General features: G+C 40.5%; 1 long non-coding RNA gene across 2 annotated transcripts; it reads right to left on the bottom strand.

The window, feature by feature from the left end:
* Positions 1–6,145: 6,145 nt before the first annotated feature.
* LOC149917582 (uncharacterized) lies at positions 6,146–20,920 on the bottom strand. Of its 2 annotated transcripts, XR_016467553.1 has the most exons (4): positions 20,797–20,920; positions 14,934–15,085; positions 12,894–13,101; positions 6,146–6,190 (listed from the first exon to the last, which is right to left on the bottom strand). It is a non-coding gene; the product is annotated as an uncharacterized LOC149917582 (long non-coding RNA). The 2 variants fall into 2 exon arrangements; XR_016467552.1 differs by lacking the exon at positions 6,146–6,190 and having other exon boundaries at positions 12,863–13,101.
* Positions 20,921–21,226: the final 306 nt, after the last annotated feature.

Below are 21,226 nucleotides of genomic sequence, written 5' to 3'. Positions count from 1 at the left end.
CTTGTTTCTTCAAATTTCAAGCATGTTGGTGCTGCCAGTGTAACAATCATATGACTAGGATGAGCCTGACATGTCAGACACCTGTCTGAGCTTGAAAGATCTTTGGAAAACTTCACCCTAAGGAGTTCAGCTTTTTCCAACAATTTGACCATGGAAAAATCCCCGTCTTGTTCATGTTAAACTCTGAAGTAACCTTTTCTTTAACCACAACTTTAACACCTTTATTCTTTGGAAAATATAATAGAATCACAGAATTATAGAATGGTCTGGGTTGAAAAGGACCACGATGATCATCCAGTTTCAACCCCCTGCTATGTGCAGGGTTGCCAACCACCAGACCAGGCTGCCCAGAGCCACATCCAGCCTGGCCTTGAACGCCTCCAGGGATGGGGCATCCACAAACTTGAAGTTTGAAATTAAGATGTGGGTTACTCCTGAAACACATCTTTTATACCTCCTGCACAAATTCACTCAAAGAAAGTATTGGAAAATTGCAGATCACACATAAACAGTGGAGACTTCTGAGGCATTAGTCATTCCCTGAAGTTACATCTACCACATATTTTGAAGTTGGCCCTAAAGAGATCTGAAACTGCGTTGTTGAAATGGAAGAAGACAGTTACCCCTGCTTTCAACTTGGTAGAGATTATAGAAATAGCTTGTAGAGTTAGAAGCACTGTGATCGAGGAGAAGATAGAGGCCAGTGAAAAAAACTAAACTGAGGAAATCTAAAGGCTGCCTGGCTTTGGCTTGGGGAGATATAGACACGGGGAGGTAACTGCTTAATGTCAGTTGTGAGAGGAAGCACAGCATGGGGAGCTAGTAGGAAAGAGGACCCTGAATTAGATGTTTGTGTTCCCCTTAGAGTGGAAAATGCAGTTATGGGACTTGCTGCCCTGAAATACCTGTGAGATCTACTGACAGTTTGCCCTGTCTGCCTTATAGGAAGCAAGCCCTTCGTGTTTGCAGCAGGACTCTGGTAACCAAGTGATTATTAATGATGCTACTCTATTAAACTGAAGTTACAGAGGCCAGAGAGTGGCCAACACAGGCCCCAGCCTCGCTGGCTCTCCTAGGACTGGCTGTGATTCTGCATAATGAAATGTCTACTTTGGCAGTCTAATTTTTTTTTTTTTTTTTTTTTTTTAAATATGGGAAATTACATCTCAAACTGTGCTAAAAGAATCTTGCAGTTGCAATCAGATGTGAGGAAGTGCCAGAATCAAATTGCCTCTCAAGCCTTGATTCAATCCCTTTTTTGCATAGGCATTATCTTTAATAGCATAATCATATACTTCTCCCTCCTGCAGGGCACAAAATGGACGGCACCACTGCTAGACCTGGGGATATAACAAAGGGCAGGCTGCTGCCTGTGGGATGTGGACTTCAAAAACAACAACAAGATTCAGATGTAGTAAAAATAGAGATGCAGAGATGCATGCACTGCAGCATGACAACTTGCCACGTATGATGGAGTGCAGGCATTGCATCAAGGAAGGTGATACAAGGAGCTTATATCTCACAGCTTCTCTCTAAATCTACTCCTAATCCTTACCAGAAGAGAAACGATGGCTTCAACACTTCTCTTGAGAGTTGGTTGTATTTCTGCTGTTAAGCTCCTATGCAAAGCTAGGCAAGCAATTTAAGCCAAATCTTTCTCTCACAGTTATAAATTGTCCAGCTTCATTTTATGCATCCCTGACTTGATAGTTCAGAGTCTCTGAGCTGCAAAGTGCTGAGTACTCACAGTCAACCACCACATAAAATACTGTAAAGTTCTATATACAGTGCAAAGTCAAATGCTAACCAGCAGAAGCTGGGCACCCAAATTCAGCAAACATCTCAGGCATGCCCCATTCCCCATCCCCACCTATGGAGCCAGGTTAATACATCCGCCATCTGAATGGCTGCTGTGAAAATAAATCCTTCTTTTTTTTTTTGTGAAATTCCCAGACTCCATAGAGCTAGGAGCTGTAAGAAAGCCAAGAGAAACAATGATAATGCTGAATTCAGAACAGGGATTGAAAGGAAGGAGTCAGAGAAGAGATCACACAACAAATAGTGAAAATAAAATGGGATACTACTTATCTGTTAAGTGAACATCAGCCGGTCTGTGCAATGAAAGAGGAAGGGAACCAGCAGAGGATCCAAACTGTAGATCTGCAATTAATCTAATTAACAATTACGGCCCATGGATTATGCCCAAAGTAAACACCCTCAGGTCACAAAGGTAACCTTAATTCTGATATTCCTTGAATATCATGGCTTGACTTTGCACATTAGCTAATATATTTTAATGAAGACTGATGTGTGGAGTTTTATTTGTCTCTGTGTATTATCTACAACCATAATTTAAAGAATTTAACAGTTAAAAGCCCCTGAAATGTATCATTAGAGTGATTGGCATGAATTATGCCACAGGAGATGGAGGTTCTTTGAATTCAACCCTCAAGCAGCAATTGTAGTGAAAATTTTTCCTTCATTTTTTCTTCCTGGAAGTGTAACTTGCATTGCCACATGAGAAACTTTATGAATGGGATTTAAGTTAAGAGAAATCAAGTTTTGATTGTAAGTTATCATCTACACTTAGGAAGAATGTGTAAAACTCCAAAAAGAAAGTTTCAGTTTGATTCAGAAACTCACAATCTCCAATAACCACAGAGAATTATAACTTCACACCGAATCTGGGTTTAAAAAGTTGAGAAGATTAACAGATTTATTGCTTTTTTTGTTTTTTGTTTTTGTAGCCGATATCTATATTGTCATGCTCCTTGCAGCTATTTTTTGGCATCTAGCATGTTAGCACATGACTTTAGCTCTAGCTCCCATTGAAAGGAGTATTTTTTCAGAATTCTTTGTCACGTCATTAATATCTTCATTCTAGGATCGTCTGTACTTCAAACAAAGCATTCAACCATACAATAAACATCTTGCTGACCTGAGTTACAAACAACCAATGACAGCTAGTAAGAGATTCAATGACTGCTTAGCACCTGCCCTAACCTTCAGGAATATTTAGTTATTATTCACATGCTATTTTAATTCCTTTCCTACATTCAGAATATTAGAGTCTGAGCAGAGCAGCAGTAATTTTCTGTTACATGTCATCTCTCTTAACACTCAAATTTGTTTTGGTTTCTAAATTCTGGTTTCTTTATTTTGTTTTTGTTTTTGCTTTTGGTTTTCACAAGGAAATAAAATCATGGAATCGTAGAATTACAGAATGGGTTGGAGAGGATCTTAAACCCATCCATTTCCAACCCCCTGCCATGGGCTGATTGGCCCCTGCCAGATCAGGCAACCCAGGGCCCCATCCAACCTGGCCTTGAACACCTCCAGAGATGAGACATTCACAGATCCCCTGTGCCAGAGGATCGGCACTCTGATCCTTCATAGCACTTATGTTTCTGGGATGCAATTCTGGATGAAATACCATCTGCAAATGTGGAAATGAATAGCAAATGTTTATCCAGCTCACTGGTGAGTGTGTGGTGGTGTTCACTCATAGGACTTCATTGGTGCTGTTAAATCTTGGTTCTTTGGATAATACTGTAACGATTCCTGCCCTCACCTGCCTGTGCCAGAGCTCAGACCAGCACTTTACAGCAGCCAAACTTGAAGGGAGCTTACAAGCAGGAAGGGAACCAACTTTTCACATGGTCTGATAGTGATAAGAAAAGGACAAATGGCTTTAAACTAAAAGAGGGGAGATTTAGGTTAGGTGTTAGCAGGAAATTCTTTACTCAGAGGGCAGCAAGGCACTGTATCAGGTTACCAAGAGAGGTTGTGGATGCCCCATCCCTGGAGCTGTTCAAGACCAGGCTGGATGGGGTCCTGGGCAGCCTGGTCTGCTGGGTAGCAACTCCCTCCATGGCAGGGAGTTTGAAATGGAAGAGATTTAAGGTCCCTTTCAACCCAAGCCATTCTAAGATTCTATGATTAATCAGATCTGAACAAGAGAGAAGCTTCTTCTTTGTCTTCAGATGTTTGAAAACCAAACATTAGAAGCACTTCAGACTCCTCCTAAACTCTTTAAGCTAAAGCTGGGGTTGATTAGATCCATCCTGATGCCTCATTCTAGCCATGGAGGAACTTTGCTTTTACATCCTCAATCCCTCCAAGAATCAAATCCAACACATCAAAAAAAAAGCAAACCATGAAAAAACACCCATTAATTCTTGATCAGTAGGTGTGGAATTGCCAACTTCAACTTTCAACTTTCAACTTTCAACTTTCAACTTGCCAACAAATCGCCAACTTCAGCCCTTTCTCAAAAAGTCAGCACTAGTTGGGGGTTAAAAGGAAAGCTTTGCTAGGAAGCAGGCATCTCTAAGAGGGTGGGATTGAAGCTTCTTGTATGTTTTAAAAGCACAATGCTTAATTTAGGACCTTTTAAGATCTGGACACAGTTAATGAGAAAGAAAGGTGGTGAACTCATCAGAGAAATGAAATTTTAATCCGTTTTGTGTATGATATAAATACTGTTGCCTTCATGTCTTATTCCCAACAGGTTAGTTTTTCTTCCCTTTTTTCCTCAGTAGAGATACATGAATCATCAGCTAACACACTTCTGCCACAATTTTTCACATCCATTAAAAAGTCTGCCAACAATGTACCTTAAAAGGATCGGCAGTGGAGCAGCAATACTACCAGCAGGGTATTTCATCCTTTGAATAAGGCAGTCAGACCTCCACCCTCCTTTATCCTCTCTTACCTCTCCTCAGTTGGCATCACTGAAATATTAGAGCTAATCTCATCAAAACAATCTGAATGGAAAGTCAGGATCCTTTCAAAGCACAGAAATATTACTGGAAGTGCAGAAAGCTCATCTTTACAAAAATTATTAGTTCTCAAGTTTGCTTCCTGCAAAAAGGTTAAAGGGCCTACATTCAATTAATAGTATGTATCTGCTTCAGCCCAAGACATAATTTAGTTGTGACTATACTTTATTGTACCCTAGTCACTTTTAGACTATAAGTACTGTGGCCATGCCATTATTTTATCCTAAGTATGCCTTTGCTCTAAGTGAGATTAGGTTTATTTTGAAGCTTCTTAAATAAACTCTGCAAAAACACTGTTTGAATTTTCATGCAGAAGAATGTTTGCAGCATTTATTGTAAGATGTATATTAACAAACAGTATCAAACTCTTAAAATTGTCACTGATTTAACAGCAAATTAGAAAGGACAGCTGCCTTAACTGGAGAGTTTGTCTCCCTCTTTTTTTTTTTTTCTTTTATTTCTTTTTTCTCTTTCCCTTTTTCTCACTTTTTTTTTCTTCTTTCTTTCTCATTTTCTTTTTTCTTCTTTTTCTTTTTTTTTTTCCTCTTTTTCTCTTTTTCTTGTTTTCTTGTTTTCTTTTTTTCCCTTTTTTTTTCTTTTTCTTCTTTTTCATTCCTTCCTCAGCTCAAGCTCTAAAAGGAGAGGCATAAGAAGCAAGAGCTCAGAATCACAGCAGCAAAAACACTGTTCAGAAAGAATACTTGTTAATCACTCCGTAAGGTGCCACAGGGAAGGAATATTTTTATAACCCAAGAAAATGCCCTGGTGAGTTTAATTTTTACCACAAAGTCCACCTTGCTTATTTACTGTGAGAAGCGATATATCACCTCTATGTGAGCAATAAAGATAAACCGCGTTTTAAGGCAGGACCATGAAAATTACAATGTGGATACAGCAGTCCCTCCCCTTTGAAACATTCCATTTCTTCTTGTTGTTTCACATGTAAACAAGAAATGGGAATACTGGAAGCAATTTGAGTTTATAAGAGATTGAAGCTAAAAGAAGTGGAGTTATTTTCTCTCCTGTGCTGTGGGTTACTCGGATTTAAGCAAACTGTTTAACAGTTCCTATTCTTCTCCGGAGATGATATGTAAATAATTCTAAATCTTAGTAATGCTTCTTCAAAAGTGTACTTTGGTTGTCTTGAATGAACTATATAAGATCTATTTTTTTTATTATGGGACTAATATATTATGCTGGGAGTTGGACTAGATGATCGTTAAGGCTCCCTTCCAACTCAATGGATTCTATGATTCTATGCATGCTACGTATTTATGGTCAGGAGAAAAGCAAGCCAAACTGCAACTTATAGAATAGCAGTTCTCAAACTCCACGGTCAGAAATGGTGTCTGCTGGTCTCTTACCGGGTTTTGAAGACTTTCTCTGCTTTGAGGGGAGATGCACTAAGTCTGAGGAAAAAAGAAAAAAAAAAAAAAAGGAAAAAAATGGAAAGAAAAGAAAGAAAATTATTTAAGATAGAACACTATTTTATATTTTTTCCAGATTTATTTATTTTCTTTTGGTGAGAATGGAAAAGAATGGTTACAGGTAGCACCTACTGCACTGATGGAGGTAGCGGCGTCCTGAACCTGCGCCGCAGTGCCATCTGCTGCACACGCTGAGAACAGGAAGGGAAGCCCAAGCTGCAAAATAAGCGTTTGGTTTGCACGAAGTAGCAGTTGCGTGAGGCGCTTCGCTCTCTTCGGCAAGATAAATCATCCTGCAATACCCTTGTCACTTAGACAAGTATCATTATCTCCTTTTGCAAATAGCTGCGCAGAGGCAAACAGATAATCTGGGTTACAGAGGGAATCAGTGGGAAAGTGAGGATCGGATTCAGGATTCTTGATTTATAATGCTGTCCAGCAGCCACTCAGCATGAGGGATCTCACAGTTCAGTGTTAATACATGAGCTGGAAAATTTGTTCTTGCTGCTACGGGCCATAAGGAATAGGGAGTACTCAGAGGGATTGAAATATGTCAAAGAGAAAACTGGTAAGAAGGAAAGGCTTCTTCTCATACTGAGCCTGTGGAGCTCACTGCAAAAGGATGTCTGTCTGAAATCCAAGAACGTCGTAAAATTCATTAAAATTTCAGACAGCTCTGGGGCCAGCATTATGGAGGCTGCCTGTTTTTACCCACAAACTGGAAAAGGATTAAGAATCCCATACTTTCAAGGTAAAAACGTTCACTGGTTTGTGGAAAGTAGGATGAGATGCTGTTACAGGTTAGCCTACACGTGTGGAGAACCACCACCTTCCTGTGAAGCACTAATGCTGGCTGGAGCATTGGAAGCCAGATCCTGAGATTTTGGGGATACAGCAATCTTACTGCTCTTAATGGAGAGTGGGGCAGCTTTCTATTCTGCCACAGGTTCCCATGTGGCCTAGGGCAAGACACTTAGAGTGCAAGAAGATACGTTAGCTTTTCCAGCGTAACACATTGCCATGACCTTCCCTTGTCCCTGCCATTGCATGGCCTCAGGAGCTGGATTATGGCAGCATTCAACCATACCAAAGCTGATGTCAAAGCAGTGGGACTTTGCAGCTGGGAAAGGAAAGGAGGGAGGGAAAAAGGCAGAAGGGAATGAAGGAATTGTAGAATCATAGGATGACCTGGGTTGAAAAGGAGCAAGTGACGAGTGTGGTGGGAAATCACCCCTCTTTTTGGTCAGTCATCAGCTCAGCTACTGATGAAACCAAGCCCAAGCTTCCAACCCATAGTTAACAATCATCAGATGACCATATACTATGAAAACGGGAGAAGTCATTTATACAGACTTCCTGATTATTACTCTTCTCTTTTGCCTTATCTCATTTGCTTTCTGATTGTACTACACAAACGTTCAACACAGCAAAGGTGTAGTGGAAAATACAATATTTTCCTTTCAACAGAGCTCTGATGAGAATTTATGAAAGAATAAGCCTTATTACTACAATGACATCATACAAGAAAATTCAGGACAAGTCTAATAGTCTGGTGATGGCACCCATGTCTCCTTCTTGATTAGACATATGGCTAAGATGAGGAATTGAAGTATATTGCAATAACATTTTAAAAATCAACATGATGGAATAAAGTATCATACACGCTTTACATCAGTAGAATTGTCCAGTTGTTTTGTAAGGAGAAAAAATCCAAACAAGAGTAAAAGAAGGTGTAAGGGGGAAAAAAAAAAGACTTTCTGTGGCAACTTTCCTATATTCTGTAAGCTACCTAGTATATATTCATCAATGCCTCTTAACCCCAAGCAAAATTTATATATCTATTTATACCAAGACTGTGTGGGGTAAACTCTAAGGAGGAGACAGCAGTGTCAAAAATGCTGCTGCTGACCTCATTGAATCCAGGATATCTATCTACAAGAAATGAACAGACAAACAAGAAAAGAAAAAAAGACAGTAAGAGTTGCAGCTGAAATCAATATACTCTACACATGGGGTGTCCCACTGCAATGTAAAGCACAGCCGTGGTGAAGTCAGTCATCACTACGTGCTGTGACAGCTCTCGTGGTAAGTGAAAAGGCCTGCTGGGAGAGGACCTGTAGCTTGGGGTGCTGAGCTGTACTCCCCTGGATGTTGAGGCCTGTGCAATAACATCAGAAATCCCAAAGGAGAGTTTTTTGGTGTTTTTTTATCTACTTCCTCCTCTAGTTTCAACCAGAAGCAGCAGCTGAAGACCAAAGCTTAGAGTTTTGGGGAAAAACATTAGGTTGGTTTTTATTGTGAGTAATAATATTTACAGTACAATAAAGCCTGGAGGCCAACAAGATTGGGATCCATTGTAGTAAATGAAAAGCACTTGTCTCCATGCAATTAAATAATTAAATTATTAAATCATTTTTTAGATCTTCTTAAAAAGTCCTTATTTCTATCAACACAACCAAAACTCCTCCAGCACTGGGATAAACGAGAGGCAAACACTTTGTGCAGACACCTCGGTGGCTGCCCGCAGGACACGAGCTGCTGTCACGTGGCTCCCTGGTGGTAACCTGCTCATCTTCCCAGTCCCTTAGGAAAACATTTTCCTGGCCAAGCCAGGCGTACTGATACAAAAACGGGGTGTAGACCAGACCAGAGATAGGGAAATTTCACTAAACAGGTGTGGTGCATTATTAGACACTTCATGTTTTCTATTTTTACCTTAATCTCTTTGCTCTTCCCTCAGGGCTTGTGTAGTCTAGAAAAGATTTATTTTAAAACTTATTAGCTGGAGTGTTTGAGCTAATACGTTTAAAATCCCTGGTTTCTGATCCTTACTCCTACCACAGCTACTTCAGTTTCCTGAGGCGGTGCAAAGGAGTTGCCTTGTCACCACCACGTCCTTTTTGAGGACAAGGCTGTTGTCACATTTCCCGTGACACTTTCACCTAATTTGGCCATTTCTCCATTAGAAAATACTTCATGCTGCCCGGCTTTATGAGTTTTAATTAAAATGTTTGAGCTAGCATACATTAAAAATAGACCTTTTGTCCCAGGGCTCTGACACATGAGCAAGTCACTGCAAGGCGACTGCACAGGCACCATCAGCCTCTGCTGCTCACAGGTTGGTTCAGCCTCAGCTCATTTCTCAAACCCTAATCTACGCAATCTCGACACACAAATAATCCACAAACCAAGAGCCGGGCTATATTTTCTAAGGAAGGCAATTATTTAAATGTTCCTCACTAAATTCTCAATCCCATTTCTATTTAAACAATATAATGCTGGCCATAACGTTAGCCACTGCATTGCTTTAAAACAGCATATCCATAATCTGAAGAATGCTATTTGCCATTAAGAGAGTAACGACACATCTGCCACCTTGATCACTGTGTTTGTGTTATTATCAACCTCTGTCTCAGTGCCAAGAAATTTAATCAAACTCCAGCAAAGAAATAATAACGTTTCAGTTGAACAATGGCGTGGCCCTTTGAAAACGCAGAGATTTGCTCTGGGGGGAGCTAAAAAGAGAGAAGGTCTGTAAACAAAGGGTAGTGCTGTGAAAAAAAAGTATTATCTGTCAAATCTAGCTTTTTTTTTTTCCTTCTTTCTACTTGCAAATAATTATCCAACAGTTTGCAGCTACTATAAATGTACCAGCATTCAATAGATACGCTGTGTAACCCTGCTTATTTAGAGGTTGTTGGCAGTTTGCTCTGTTGAGTATTTATGGCTTCCTTTTCATGCTATGTGAAAGGCTCCCAGCCCATTACTTTCCTTCTGTACTCCAACTGGACAGTCCAAAGCAAAACACAGAGTTGTCTTGGAAAAAGAAAAACAAAATAAAAAATGGAAAGAATAAAGGAAAGAAAATAAGCAAGCTGATGAAACGTTAAAACGTGTGAAACCTTTCCCATCTTTTAGAGTCAAGAAGATCATTGTGTCTGGTTTTGCTCCTAGATTGTTTAAACTATTGATGGAGGAAGAGAAGGCATAAGTCATATTTACTGACTGCTTGGAAATCTGCTCAGCCGATGTAAATTCTTTGCATGTGAGTGCATGTCCATGTGCCGTGTTGTTTGCGAAGGGTGCAGTCCCTTATCCTTGGCCCTTTTGTTTGAGCAAATGCTTAAGTGCCAAGCCTTTGACCAGAGACATCAGGAAACTGCTGCCTGTCCTCCTGCCGCACCTCCAGCACACATTGCTGCAGCCAAAGCCAGTTGTCTTGCTTTTACCCAGAGCAAGAACAGCACTGCTGAACCAGTGTGACTTTTTTTTTTTTTTTTTTTTGCCTCTTAGGCCAACTCTGCTTCTGTAATTCTTCACTACCAACAACATAACAGATAGCTCAAGCACCTGGCACATGTTTCCCCTGTAGATCAGCCCAAGTAAAGGATGGCGATGTGTTGTTACCAATGAAGAGAATATAAGTTGCTAATTACCAAACAGCTGGAGTCTGTGTCTACAGGAGAGATTCTTCTGAAGGGAATGGGAGCCCCAGAAGCTCTAAACAATGCATTTGTAAAGGTGATGTTTGCAAAACATTTCTGCCACTACAGGATGGTATGATTGTCCTAAACAAGTGACCCACTAATCAACATTTGCATCACTATTCTCTCCTCCTGCTCTCTTGATGGCCTGGGTTATTAGGGTGGGATATGCTTTATGGGGGCAAGAAAGCCAAATCTCAATGTGAAAACGCTTTCAGATGATCTGAAGAGAGCAATATGAAGGTTAGAGTTTATATGACTGTTTACAAGAATGTTGTTATTACCGTGCTATAAAACAGAAAGGAATGTAACCAGACTAGTACGGAACATCAAAAGAATCGTAGAGTCATTTTAATGAGTTACTAAAAACTAAGTCAGGTCCTGATGTTTTGTGGCAATACGGTTCTGTTCTGTGCAATGGATTTAAGTCACTTAGCAACCTGTGTGCAAGCTGCAGCTTGTTGGGACATGCTCCCAATTGCTGTTTGGTGCTCCCGGCATCCCCGTGCAGACAGCCTGCCCTGTTCGTATTTTACAGGGTAGGAGAAGACAGTTAGAGGCAATAGAGCTGCTCTTCTGCTGCCCTCAGCCTTGTGTAGATGGTGATATCTGAGCAAGAAAAGGGAAAATTGGGGTTTAGGGGCACCTGTTTGGAGCCAAAGCTTTTCAAATTGATTGTTTATATGGGAAAGTAACAGCACATCATGACAAGAAAACCAAGCCCACATGAATTTCCAGTGGATCACATAGCTACAAGGAATGGGAGGCTTGAGCAGGCATGGTGGGAAGGCACCAAAATGCCACTGTCACCATATATAACATACCTTTAGCAAGAAATCCGAAGAAATTTTAAAATGAATAGCTCATCTGTTATTTTTGCCTTCGAAAAATCATTGTTGCTTTTGCAGCTTGTTATCTGCCAGTATTTTTTGTTTTCTTTTGTGTCCTAGGAGCTACTTTTTATGACAATAACAAAGCTAGGTACAAGGCAGACGACACACCTCAGAAGCTGTGAGATTTGTTTTTAAACCTTAACTATACATGATAGCATTTTAATCAAAATGTGCCATTCTGTACCACTTTTGTTTCTTATGTTACTCCTATGACCATGTTTCACAGCAAACTTGGAGCCAACCCTGAGATAGGCTTTAATTTTTTTAAGCACAAATCGCAATGCATACATGAATGAAAACAGGGATGTGGTCAAGTGGGCACAGTGGTGAGGGGTTGATGGTTGGACTAGATGATCTTCATGTTTTTTTCCAACCTTAATGATTCTGTGATACTACGATTCTACACAAAAATGTGAGATCAGTGAGATACTGAAATACAACATTTTGTTACACTGAAGATGATGCTCTGTTCCATTAATGAAATTTGTGCAGTTCAATTGCAAAATGACTCTTTGGAAACATAGGACTTTACTACACATTATGTTCTTTTCAACATCCAGGCAGCACCCAGAATTTTATCAATCATGGTGATGAATTACCAAGGCAAGTTTTAGCAGCTGTATGGATGTTGCAGCTGATGGGCTTCTAAGGGAAATTAGTTTCCTCCCTGGGATACAGAGGTCCACCAGACTATGATGGTCTGCCTCTGGAAGCTGAACAAGGACCTAAGCAGTGTGTCAAAAATTTGGACAAGCTGTCACAAAATCACTGCCAGGTCTTCTGGAGTGGCATGGAAAGTTCCCACTCCAAAGGAACTCGAGAGCTTGCAGGCATGAGTCACCAACTCCCTTTTCTCCTCTGCCGTGCCCCAAAGAAAATTTGTGATGATTCAGACAGAAAAAGTTGTCCCAGAGGCCACGCTATGAGTACACAACCACTACAGGGGGAAACTACTGGTGAAAGAGGAGGTTGCATTAGCAGTGCTGGCAGTTGCTACCTTCATCCATCAACAGTTTAATTCCCCAGTAAAATACGCAGAGAGTCACATTCAGCCCTTTTGTCCTTTCTAACAGGAAATGAGTGGCAATCATTAAAAAATAGGCCATATTTGTCAGTGTGCCTTTTCCCCACCCTCTTCTTCTTGCTGAGATAGGTGCTGACCCACCCTTCCCTTTGAAGGCAGCTGGCTGTGTTATTGCTCAGATAAGCACACATCTGCACTCCTGAGGTTCTCTGACAGGTCAGCAGAGAATACATCAGCTAAGATGGGGAAAAAAAAAAAAAAAAAAAAGCCACCCCCAGTGCTACCTGAAATCTTTCCATTGTGAATTGTGTCTGGTTGCTGATGCTGCCAATCTCTGTTGAAGGGAAGCAGAAAGTTCATGGAGTGGAGACTCGCTGATCAAGAAACATCCCACTGCAGCTCTCATTTATAACTATGTTCAGTCTCTTCTGCGATTTCAAGTTTTCACCCACATTTGTTGGAGATGATTGCTGCGTTTCTCTATAAAAGCATCTGCAACGATAATAGAAGTCTCCAGTCAAGTGTCCGTGGTTCATGAACACGACAAAAATAGATAATAAATACAGTACTTCTATCTTAAAGCAATTTTTCAAATGGGCACGTATTTATGTGCGCTATGCTGTGGAATATATGCACCATGTCATTATATACTCAGGTTGTATGGTTCGCAGGAAATTAAATTTGGTATACTCGTGGACAAATATTTACATTATTAGTAGTCATCTTTAGGAACATGGCATTATCACAAATGCAGGCATTTCATATTTCCTGTCTCCTACTTTTAAATGAGAATGTGTTTGATCAGTGCCTCCTTTGGGTGTTCTTTTTATTCACAGACCAAATAAAACCAGACTGAAATTTTCCCTTGTACTCCCATTGCTCATATGCTTCTGTCTTCATGCCCAAAATGACCTCCAACTGATACTCAGATTTCTTTTATGATGTTTTTCCAACAGTACACAAGAAATAAATGGTTCTGACAAGGAAAATCTGTCGTGGGAAGCTGCTAGAAATGCAATTCTCCCTGACATTTGCAGCTGCCACCGTGGGGAAATGTTCCCGCATGGATCTTGACCTTCTGAAGTCCAGCAGCAAAAATCTCACCTCACTGTCAGCTCAATGTGGTACCATCCAAATGTAACAGTACAGTTTACTGCTGCACAGTCCTACTCTCACATTTGTGTATGAGAAATATCAGCTACCAGGTTTTAAAAAATCATTTAAACAGTAGAATTCTGGGCACATCAACTATATTACTGGGGGGGGGGGGGGGGAAGATATTAATGTTAATATATAAATCCATACAAGCAAGGATGTAATCATTTTAGCAAGTATTTAATGCTTTAGTGCATATATGAGTCTGTATAGAAGAGTTTAGATGGAAATAGTCACCCCTCTCCAGACCTGAGACTCAATATAGACCTGAGACTCCAGACCTGAGTATCAATAGAACTGATCCCAGATTTGTCAAATCCCAGGCACTGTGCACACTAGGCCAGAAGAAAATGTGTTGACCTAAATAAAGAATCATAGAATCACCAATCCGACTCTTCTGGGAGTACAATCAGCTCATGTAGATGCTCACCACATTTTGTGTTAGTGCTAGTCCTAACCTGTTCCATGAACAAATCTTAGGAGGGGTGGGAGAAAGCAATGCCTGGAGTCCAACAGGAGAGAAAAGAAGTGGTACCCCTAGGCAGTGCAGGGATTTGGAACATTCTGGTCAGCACTGCACAGTAAAAACCTAACTCAGCTCCAGGTCACTGAAAACTGCAGGGACTGGCAAAGGGCCTCTCCATCTCTGAAGTTTCTTCTGGGTTTTTGCAGAGGTTCCAGATGTGTAAAGAAAGGAAAGAAGCTTCCCTTTCTTTATTTTTTATTTACTGCAGACATTTTGCTCAGCTTTGCGTGAAACCACCTGCCCCGTGCAACCACAAATATTGGAGCAGTAGAGTGATTTTTCTACCACCCACATAAGATAAGGCAGAAGAAGACACAAAGCCTCATTATATCCAAACAAAAAACTTACAAGCAAAAACATAAGTGTTAAGAGGAAGCTGAAAAAGTAGCTGAAGAAATTAGCTATTGTGCAATCAAATACAAATTGAATTCCAGGGTGTATTTTGCTATTTAACGTATCTGCCAAATGAAATCTTTGCTCAAGCTACTTTCTGAAACTCATACAATCACCATCTTAACCATCATAACCACCATCCCAGTGAAATTCTTCCATAGTTACTTCAGTAAAACAGCTTTCCAGCCTTTGTTATATTCTCCTGTGCTTTCAGTCAGCATGAGGAGGGCAGAACTGGCCCTTCCTTTACCTCCTTGTCCACCAGAAGATCTCAAAGAAGATGGTAGCTGGCATAATCACAGCTTTTGAACCTGGTTAAACATGTGGCTCGTCTCAGGAGCCAGCCCAAAGACAAATCAGCTCCAAGCACCATCAGCTTTCCCATCGGTGGGTTTCACAGACCTGTGAAAATAGATCAAGATTGGAGTGACGGAAGGTTGGGGTGCAAGTGCACTTGGATATACCCAATTTTCAAGGACAAATTAATTTTGTCTTCGTTTCCACCGAAATCTGCCTTGAAGTCAGGGATGGATGTCCCAGTGTATAAATGGAAAAGCAGATATTTGCATAACCTGTGAATCTGTAGGTCTCACTGCTTTCCAGAAGTTTTTGCAACCTTATTAATAAAGCAGACAATAAATTAAATACTGTATTATCATAAAATCATAGAAACATTAAGGTTAGAAAAGACCTCTAAGATCAACAAGTCTAACCATCAACCCATCCTCACCATATCACTAAACCATGTCCCTCAGTCCCACATCTCCACATTTCTTGAACACTTGCAGGGTTAGAGATTCCACCACCCCCCTCTGCAGCCTATTTCAATGCATTAGCACTCTTTCTGAGAAGAATCTTTTCCTAATATCCAGCCCAAATCTCCTCTTAAAGTCATTACCTCTCATCCTATCAAAGAGACAAAGCCTAGTAGTGCTCCTGTCTTTCTACAGGACTCCTTCACTACACATGGCAGCAGGTTGCTGGAAACAGTGGGTTTAGCACCAGAGTGATTCAGTAGTTGACACCTGATGAGTCTTACAGCCACCAAAATCCATAAGACAGTTCTAAAATACTTGGTGGCTCGGGGTAAGATGATGATCAGTCAATTATCGCCCTATTTGCAAAACTTTTCCAAAACATCCTGGTGCCCAGAGTCTCTTTCCAGTGGACAGTAAGCACACATCTGCACGCCTGTACTTTAGCTCAACTACATTTACAGTAAAGTGTCTCAATCATTAAGCACAAAACTCAATCCACCCTTCAAATCCATCTTTTTTTCCTCAAATCAACAAGAACAATTTTTTGTTTACTTCTTGCAGAATCATAGAAAACAAGCTTAGCCGTGACTTCTAACACCCATCTGAGGTGGGCATCTCACCTGCAAAGCCAGGATCAAACACACCTCACTCGCTCCTGACAGCAGCAGCAGCTGGCAAGGTCACTGAAAAACAGAGAAACACAGCTCCATCTATTTTGAGTGTGATCTCTGTAACAGTTTGACAGGGAAACACTATAATACTGTTCTCAAAATCAGCACCACGTGATGCTAAAATACAGAGGTCATCAAGAAGGGAACCTCATTTGGGCAGCTCTGTGCCCAAGGAGCTCTCTCCCCATAACACAGAGACTGTGAAATTCAGCAGAGAGCTCTTTCCCATGCTGTGGCCTTGGACCCATGATGAAAGGTACTCTAAAGGAGTCAACTGCGAGGTCAAGGTGCTTTACACTCACATGTTGAAAAATAAGTAACTATCAGTGTCCAATTTAGTTGTCATCGCAGAGTGGGACTCCAAGGAAAAGGAATGCTATAAGCTTGTAAGGACCACACTTATCTCTTTCCCTTTGATGTGAGCCAAGGTAATGGAGATTCTGCCAAGGTGTGACTAATTCCTTATTACTATATTGCATAATTTTCATATACTATTGAAAAAAAATAAGTCCTTTAAGAATTGGAGGGAAAGAGAAACTCACCCCTGACACATTCCACAGAACACAACCAGCAGTACAAAGCAGGTTTTATTAACAGACGGTGAAAGCTCAATTTAAAAAGTACTGTGGGCATTAAAGGAGATTGTTTTATGTCTCTGACATGAATACTCAGGCTAGATGAACTATCAGGAGTTTGGTTTAAGTGAGATTAATGCTTAGCACTTGGAACCCATCCAAACTGATTAAATCTGATTGAGTAAGAGAGCACAACTTTCTATATCACTTTCAAAGTGATATGATTAGGCTGTATATGTACTATCTGAAAACGTAAATATAAACAGAAGGGCAGGGAAGAGTACCCTTTCCAAGTTTTAAATGCAAAATATAACAAAAAAAATAATGAGCCAACTGCATGAAACACTTAAAATTTAGTTGACTATTAGAAAAGTTAGATAAGAAAAAGGGTATTAATGACTTCTAGAATGCGTTGCAGAAATAACAAGCCTGTACTCTGCCCTGCTGAGCGACTCATTTAGCCTCTTTTGAAGTCAGTTGAAGAGTATAAGTTTGGGAGAGGAGAATTTGACCCCAGAACATTTGGTCAAGGAGGGTCAGAAAAACCTGGGACTTTTCAGGTTGCTATAGGCATGGCACAGATTCACAGCCAGTGGTATTAACTGGATGAAGTTTGTAATTATTTTTTATATCATAAAGAATTTACTCATTTTATATATATGTTTATATGTATATTCAACAGTTTTGCCAAGCATTCCTTTGCAAGCCACCTGAAAAAAGGCTCTGCTCCAGGTTTTGATAAGTAATGTTTGATATCCATACTTGATATCATAAAGTCCAAGCATTGACCAATCACCACTATGCCCACTAAACTATGCCCCTGAGTGGTACACCTCCACAAATAAATTTTGTGTCTCGGTTCTCAGAGGAGATGTGATTGATGCAGTTAATAAAGCCAGCAGAGCCCATCAGTTCTAAGCTTCTGATTGCTGAAGTTAATCAGTTAAATTCAGACACTGACACTTCCACCTAACTGCCCATGCATAGATGAAGGATGAAGAGCTATATCTTAGAAAATATAAATTAAAAAAAAAAAAAAATTTGGAAAGATAATCTCTTGACCTTCTTTTTTTGTGTGCTATAGAGAGCTTGAAAACATTATGGGAAAGCACGTTTTTGAACATAGCATTGAGACAGAGCACTGCTGAAATGCTTAATGTTCTGCACTCCACATTCAGACAGCTGGAATATGTTCAGAGCACACCTATAAAAATAATTAGAGGGATCAGAAATCTGACTTACACACACACACACAAAAAAAAAAAAGAGGACGACAAAGGCTTTCACCTGGCAAAGCAGAAGTTAAGAGATGAATCGGGGCCTATAAAGCTATAGGCTATAAGAGAAGACTGTTTCAGAAGGCAGTAGCATAATATGAACACGTGCCAATGAGTAAGATGAAAAGTGAAGTAAAGCCAAGTCTGTCTTTACTATCTAGGTCTGAAGTTCATGCAGCGTGTAAGAAACAGTTCTGAAGTTTGCACAGAGAAGAGCTCTGCCTTGTGATCATGCTGAGGAGCATGTGTGATCAGGACACAAGAGGCAAATGGCAAAGCAAGACCAGCATCACCGCCAGCAGTGCTAACACATTATCCTGTCTTGCACTGATCTTCACTGATATCCTTTTTTCTCCATGTTGAAAAAAAACCACAAATGTTCTCCTTTTACAGTGTGTATGTGGAGCCCATTCACAGTTCTGTCCATACTGCTGGAACTCCTTACTGGAGTTTTACAGTTTAATACCCAATGAGCTGAGACATGGTAACTACACAAGCTCATGCTTTTAACCATAGAAATTTTGTATTAGAAGTATTAAATAACACATATTCTTTTCTACGACCACCACGAAAGCAAACATACAAAGTAGTTTATTCCCCAGATTATTTCAAATTCGCTGTGGATGAAGAACAGGAATACATTAAGCAGCAGTAACTTGTTTGTCCAATCATATTTTTCAAAAGTGTTTCCAGAACTTGGTATAAAGGAACTACATGTATACATGGTACAGTAGAAAGTTTTGACTGGTTATGTCACCTTTGTTATACTATGCAAGGCATCCAAAAACTTTGGGAATTGCTCAGACCTCATCTAAGAAAATAGGTCAATCCTGAATGCAACTAGGAGAAAAATAAGCAGAAAAGCACCATTTTACTCAGCTTTTAATCTCATTTTGCAAATTGTGCTCAGGTACTTTTCACCAAAGCCACTATTTGTCCCTTCTCCCACAGGAGCACAAATTTCTCCATGGGACCAGTCCTGCCACATGTACTTGTTGGGGTATAGGAAGCATTTGATGCAGACAGGGTGTAGGGATCTTCACCAGAAACCCAGATGCATCCTTTTTTCAAAAGTCAATAACTTCATTTCCTAGCACCAAGGGGCTGCACTCTGTAGAGCTTTCCACCAGTAGTTGAGGTGAGAGCACTGCCTTCCTCTTGGCAGAAACTGGCTGGGTTTTTTACTTCTTGGAACAGCTCTGAAATCCTAAGTTTTGGTAGCTTTATCTGAGTAGACACACTAGGAGTCCAAGTGCAAGTCCAGTGATCAGAAAAATGATGCGCTGGAGAGGTCTACAATTCACCAAGTGCTAATTATCCAGTAGGCACAGCACAAATTGAATGGGTATAGAAACAAATATCCAGATCAGGAGGCATCCCAAACAGCTCAGCTAAGTGAGGTAGCTATAGAGCATTAAAGCAAGGTAACAAATATGTTTTATGCAAGTCAAAGAGGACTCCGTTTGATAGTGCTGTGTAAGAGGCAAGAAGCAGTTGAGGAATGCAATATAGTCCCATGGTGTCTTAACGAAAAAAAGGAATAACAAATGCTGAAAATCTCTGCCAAACAACAAAGCTTACATTTTATACACGCTCATCAATTTAACCCTAAAACCTTAAAAGCCTCAGGGTGATCCCAACGCCTTTAATACCAAAGGCTCTAACTATGCCACAGATCAAGCACCAAGCCCAAGCCTGCTTTGTCTAGAAAGATGAAAGCACACTCGAACAGGTGAAGGCTTCTTTGGAATCATCACTTGCAATTAAGCAAAGGAAAACTAAGAGGAGAAGAGGTAAACTGAACTTGCTTTAAAAAGACACCACGGGAGCAGGTGGATGCTTGCTAAGGATAGCTGTGGTGTCTGCTGTCATTCTTTCACCAGATGATGTGCATTCATTGGGATTTCCTGCACGTTAACAGCAGATCACTTGGTGGGAAAGTCGGGTGGGTGCTACAAGAGTGAAAAGAAATCTTTTTTTTCTTGTATATCATTCTGGGAAGAATGCTGTTGCCAAGCAGCTATGGACAAAAGAAAAGCTGCTGTGGCTCTGTCAGAGTAAAGCAGCACCTCAGGAGATTCCATTTCAGGATACAGATGATGGTTTATCATTCTGCAGTGCCTTAAAACCACCAATGTGAAAATAACTAACGAGTTCAAAATAGTGCCTGTAAAAATGTAATATTTTCCTTACAAACCCAGCTCTTAGTCACATTATTTCAACTATTGTTTTTGGAAGATGATGGAAGTTTTTAACTGTTGCTGCCAAAAAGAAAATCTTGCAAGTTTAAGGAAAGGAATAAAAACAGAATGCAAATTTTAAACAAGACCATAGATTGCTGCTGCTGCATAAACAATCCAAGTAAATAACAATCACATGTGAGAAGGGAGAGAGGAAAGAGAGCCACTCACACTCTAATGTTCAGATCTTTGTGGCTCTGACCATCTTTTGTTCTGCATTTGGAAAGCACTTTACACAGTCCCTGAGGACAGATATTGGGGATGCTGATAATACTATTAATGGTAACGATAATAACATCAGGAAGGTTAAATGTAATCATGTTAAAATCATGGTAAAATATACAAACTCTTAATCATTTCAACGCTTTGTGGAATTACATTGTCCTCATGACTTAACTCCACCTGGACATGTAGAGTCTACCTAACATTCAAGGAATCACTGGCTCCTTTTGTAAAAGCATCAAGCACTCCTGCTCCCACCAACACCTCCACATTCTACCTCCTCCAAAATCCATAAAATGAACACATAAGACTGCAGGGTGAGAAAATTCTTCCCTTTCAGTTCAGCACTTGTTAAAGCCTTGTTACTCACCACCACTACAATCCTCCAACTTCACCCACTCAGTCTCCTAATCCACGCCCAAGGGGAGCTTGGGGAAAGAATAAATCTAAGCAGCATCCCACAAAGTTGACCATCTCCTCCCTTCCTGAGCAGCTTCAGCCAGAGGCCCCTCGGTGAGCACAAGCCTACCCACCTGGGCTAATTATCTATCTCAGTACATCTGGCAGCCTATGATTACCTCCTCTGCTCCCTGCCAGGCTCTGGTAGAGCATCAGGAGCAGAAGCAAATCCCATAGCCTAGGTTCTGCCTGAACAGAAAATGCTCCAGAAAGGGAAGATAGGCAGAAAGGTAGAAGAAAAATTTCCAGGTGCAGCTTCTACCCATGTGGACTGAGAGAGGTCGGAAAGGAGAGGAGGAAGAAACAAGAAGGGACTCTGATCTGCACAGTGACAGTGCAAA

This window comes from Phasianus colchicus, chromosome 6, assembly GCF_987193195.1.
Source record: "Phasianus colchicus chromosome 6, bPhaCol1.hap1.1, whole genome shotgun sequence".
NCBI lineage: Eukaryota > Metazoa > Chordata > Aves > Galliformes > Phasianidae > Phasianus > Phasianus colchicus.
This window is presented reverse-complemented; position numbering and strand designations above follow the sequence as displayed.